The following is a 5,683-nucleotide window of genomic DNA, read 5'->3' as shown; positions in this document are numbered from 1 at the left end:
GCTCACGCCTGTAATCCCAGCACTTTGGGATGCCAAGGCGGGCAGATCACGAGGTCAGGAGATCGAGACCATCCTGGCTAACATGGTGAAAGCCTGTTTCTACTAAAAAATAAAAAAATAAAAAATTAGCCGGGCGTGGTGTTGGGCGCCTATAGTCCCAGCTACTCGGGAGGCTGAGGCAGGAGAATGGCGTGAACCTGGGAGGCAGAGCTTGTAATGACCCAAGTTCACGTGACTGCGCTCCACCCTGGGCGACAGAGCGAGACTCCGTCTCAAAACAAAAAACAAAACAAACAAAGAACCAAACAAACATAGTTACATTAAGCTGTACATCTAATTAACTCTCAATTTACAACCTATGTGCCTGTTTCTATTATTTCTGCTGACCCCATTTGTGTTGTCCTGTCTCATTTGCTTGCATGTTTATTTATTTATGCTGGATAATTACATCCATGATAACTCTAATTTCGAGGGCAGATAAACTGTTTATTCTTATTCCTTAAGTACTGTTCTTTGGGGGTTCCTGCCCAAAATGTGGAAGTTTTGCTGGAGTATCCCAACCTTGGCATTCCCTTACCCTAATTTTTGTCTCCTCATTCCTTCAGGCTGTGATAAGTACTGCTTAGAGGGTTAGACTCTTGACCTCCTGTTCTGGAATAAACAAACATTTTCAGGGTTAAGTGGTTCCAAATGCTTGGCTCATCTCTCTGGTTTTCCATCCTCTGCTACGTCTTGGCTTAGATTGTCTATTTAGCTTTATATTTAGCTTTATGATACCTTCAACACTTTTTACATTTTGACTTTTTTTTTTTTTTTGAGATGGAGTTTCGCTCTTGTTGCCCAGGCTGGAGTGCAATGGCCTGATCTTGGCTCATCGCAACCTCCGCCTCCTGGGTTCAATGTTTCACTAACTCTCTCCTTTATCCAATTTTAATTTTTTCTTTGTTTGCTTCTTATAAACAATTTTATGTAAATGTATAAATGTGATTATAACTGCTTATTTTTTAAGTGAAACCTTTTTTTTTTTTTTAATTTTGGTTACTCCCCACCTCTCTCAATCAATCCCACTCCCATTCCTACCAGGCAACTCATGTCATTATAATTGTTTGCGACCTCTGTTTCTCTCCATGCTTGTATAATCACATGCAGAAAAAAAACCTGTAAAGACACACATACATACATTAGATAGGATGCTCTGCCATTGTTTTATAAAATTGAACTACATTATACCCACTCTTCAGCTTACCTTTTCTTGACTCAAAAATACGTCATGGAAACCTCTCCAATTCATTCTTCTGAATGGCTGAGTTGTAACTCGTGATATATAATCATTTATTCAATCATTTATCTGTAGATGGGCATTTACAATTTCCAGTTTCTTTTATCCCCCACTATGAACAATGCTGCAATAAACGTCGTTGTATATATCCTTATATATTAACACTAATGCCTTTCTTCTCATGGAATAGATTCCCAAGGGAAGAAGATATGTGGGGCATATTTTTACAAACTTTATTGTAAGTACATTTTAAAATCTTTATTGAAGTTTAACATTCTTTTAGAACATACCATAAAAATCACATAGGAATATAGCTTATTTTTCACAAAGTGAATTGTCTTTGTGACCAGCACCCAGATCAAAAATAGAAAATTACCAATCTCAGAAGTTCCTTTCATGCCACCTTCCAGTCACTAACTCCCCTGTAAAGTGCACATTGTGTGGACTTCTAAGACTCTCTCTATATATACCTGAACAGACACTTTTTAAAATAAGACATTTATGCAGCCAACAGACACATGAAAAAATGCTCATCATCATTGGCCATCAGAGAAATGCAAATCAAAACCACAATGAGATACCATCTCACACCAGTTAGAATGGCGAATGGAATACTATGCAACCATAAAAAAGGATGAGTTCATGTCCTTTGTAGGGACATGGATGCAGCTGGAAACCATCATTCTCAGCAAACTATCGCAAGAATAGAAAACCAAACACCGCATGTTCTCACTCATAGGTGGGAACTGAACAATGAGAACATTTGGACACAGGAAGGGGAACATCACACACCAGGGCCTGTCATGGGATGGAGGGAGGGGGCAGAGATAGCATTAGGAGATATACCTAATGTAAATGACAAGTTAATGGGTGCAGCACACCAACCTGGCACAAGTATACATGTGTAACAAACCTGCACTTGGTGCACATGTACCCTAGAACTTAAAGTATAAGAAAAAATAAATTTAAAAAAAGAGCCCTTTATATGTATGTTGACTCTCTTCATCTACATTGCAAATATTTTCCCCAAATCTATTGTTTGTATATTGGCTTTTTTAATGGTATATTTTGCCATACAAACTTGCTAGATTGTCAAATATGTTTGTCTTTTGTTTTACAGCTTCAAAATTTCCTGACTTAATTAAGACTTTTATTGGCCTTAGCCAGTCAGAAATGTTGTAGCTGTTTGGGGTTTAATTTTAGGTTCCCTTTCTAGTTTCTTTACAAGCTCTCTAGTTGAACTTACCCATTCCCATAGCTTTAAATCTCCTGCATGTGCTCATGATGTCCACATGTACATCTCCAGCCCAGCCCTCTCCTTTGAGCTGCAGTAATATGAATCTCACTGCCTACCATCTGTGAGGGGTATGCTAGGTCCTGGGGGAGACAGTGGTATGTGGTCCCTACCCTCAGAACTCACTAGAGGAAGTAGGTTCTGTGTGTTAAATTGAAGGGATGCCTGGGAGACTTGATATATTGCACATTTCATATTGCTGTAAGGGAAAGGCAACAAACGGTCAGTTCTGTGATATATGTAGAACTACTACAAATCTATTAGAAATTGTCAAACAACTCAACAGAAAAATAAGCAAAATAAAAAGACAATTCTCAGAAAAGGAAACCTGAATCGACAATAAACATATAAGATACTCAAAAAATAAAATGAGAAAACAAAATGAGAAAAAATAAAATTAAAATGCAATATTGTTTAAACCCTCAGATTGGCAAAACTTTAAAAGCCTGACCGTATATCAAGTGGGGTGAAAATATTAGGAAAAGAAAACTCTACTGCTGGCCAAAGTATTCAACAGCACAACTGCCCTGGAGGGCAGTCTGGCAAATATCTAATAGTATTGAAGATGCACCTACCCTTTGACTTAGCAGTTCTGCTCCTCAATAGACCTGTAACAGTGCTTCTAAATCTAAATCTTTCATGTACAAATCACCAGGGGTGCTCTTGTTAAAACACAGATTCTCCTTCAGTAGGCCTGGGGAAGAACCTGTGATTCTTAATTTCTAACAAGCTCCCAGGTGATATCATTGCTGTTGGTCTAGGGGCACACTTAAAGTACCAAGGCCCAAGGGAAACTCTTGAACATAAACTCAAAGGGCATACACAAAGATGTTCATTAGAGCTGCTGATGTATTGATGATCATCTGAAAACTAGGGGTATGTGCAGCTAAATTTGTATGGTTGAATGCAAGAGTTAAAGGAACTGGAGATACACATACCAACCTAGATCAAAAAACATTGTTGAGTGGGGGAAAAACCATGATGTAGGAAGGATACACAGAAAGTGATAACATTCACATTTTAAAATAATGCTGTACTTTTTTGATACATATCAAAAATATATATCAAAAGTAAAATAATATAAACTTGCATGGGAATGATAAACATCAAATACACAATAGTTATTAGTTGCACAAGGGAGGGGAAGGAGAACAGGGAGGGTATATGGGTATTCAGTTGCATTCGTAATGCTTTAGTTATTAAACTGGGTAATCAGTACACCTAGTTTAATAATACAGCTGTGTCATATTTTCTATTTTTTGTACATCTGAAATATCTAATTAAATAACTAAGACAAGTAATAGCTTCAAGTTTTAAGGTGAGGAAACTGAGGCTCAAGAACTTAACTTGCTGTGCCAAACTTCAGATCTAGGCTATACTTTTTCCACATTATTGTGCTGCTTTGAATTAACAAAACAAAACAAACATGGATTTACCATGTCAAAGGCAAGACTATATTCCTGGAGGTTGGTCTCCATAAAGACAGAATCAAACTGCACTCCCAGGTGTTTGCTTAGGTACATGACAACCACTGCAAATCACAGATTTTGAGCTCTAATAACTACAGCTCAAAGCCCAACGCCTAAAAATAATTGCTTTGCTTTTGGGCATGGCACAAAATATTTTTCTAGCAGATAAAATATGGCCATTAAAAGAAGACTTTTACTCAAGAAAAATGAAAATAAACCACAACTCCAAAATAAATGAAAGCAAACCCAAATGTGAGTTTAACAAGCCTCAGAGTCCCTCTTAGATTGTTTCCTGATCTTCCAATGGCATTGAAGCAAAACTAGGGGGTGGAATGGGAAGAGCAGAGAGGTTTTTTGGTAAAAATCTTTTAAAAACTTAAATTTTTGTTTTGTTTTGTTTTGTAGAGACAGAGTCTCACTATGTTGCTCAGGCTAGTCTTGAACTCTTGGGCTCAAGCAAATCTACTGTCTCAGCCTTCCAAAGTGCTGGGATGAGAGGCATGAATCACCAGCCCAGCCTCGTAAACGTTTTTGTAAAGGTAGTACGCTGAGCTGCCAGTGGTAAAGACTTCAAAATAAAAGGTGTTAGAAGAAGGAAGGAGCCAAGGCTTTTCCACACACCCACCTTGCCACCCTGCATGTGGCCTGCCGGGTCCTGGCCTCTCCAAACCTTCTTCCCTCACTCTCTCCTGCCTGATTTCTCTTTCCTGCTGTTAGAACCTGGTTCTGCCTCTGTTCTGCCCAAAGTCTCTTCGAAATATGTTAATGGCAGGGAGACAGTACTAAAGGGCCTAAGTCTTAGTATCAGAAAAACCTGGATTTAAAATCCTACGACACTACTGAGCAACTCACTCAACCTGAGACAGTCTATCTAAACCAGTGCTGTCCAACAGAACTTGGTGTGGTGACGGACATGTTCTCTACACTGTCTGGTATGACAGCCACTAGCTACAGGTGACTGTTGAGCAGTTGAAGTGAAGCTAGCATGACTGAGAAACTGAATTTTTGATTGTACTTCATTTTAATTAACTTAAATAGCCATGTGACTAATGGCAACCAAATTGGATGGAGCAAGTCAAAAAATGGAGAATGCCCCCTCACACAGAAGATCAGCAGTGATAACAGATGTGAAATGCCCCAATATGGTCTACTATTAAACTGTATCCTGCCTTGAAAGACTTTCCGAGTATTGAAATGACAACCCTCAGGCACTTAATGTACTGACTTGGCTGGTCTTTGTGAGTATGCCTGCACAGGCCGATTCAGCCACAGAAGCACTAACACTGGGGCAACACCTAGGTACAGACACATAACTCTCACTTTTTAATTACCGCCTGAGGTAGCACCTGATACAATCTGGTGTAAAGGAGTTTGCTTCTTTTCCTTTTGGTTTATGTCTTCACCATGTTAATTACACAAAACAACCACATTTTCAGAAACCTACATTTTAAATTAAATGCTTGTGACACTCACTATCTGAAGTTTCCTTAATGTTTCCAAATAAAAAAAGTTGCTCATTTTCTTCAGTTAAACTAATTGTATCATTATGTACCAACTGCTGTAAATTAGAGAGTTTACAGCACAGGTTAAAAACACATAAAGACTTACCCATACATAGAAACACAAATCAAGCAGATTTTG

Source organism: Mandrillus leucophaeus, unplaced genomic scaffold, assembly GCF_000951045.1.
Source record: "Mandrillus leucophaeus isolate KB7577 unplaced genomic scaffold, Mleu.le_1.0 Scaffold573, whole genome shotgun sequence".
Classification (NCBI taxonomy): domain Eukaryota; kingdom Metazoa; phylum Chordata; class Mammalia; order Primates; family Cercopithecidae; genus Mandrillus; species Mandrillus leucophaeus.
This window is presented reverse-complemented; position numbering follows the sequence as displayed.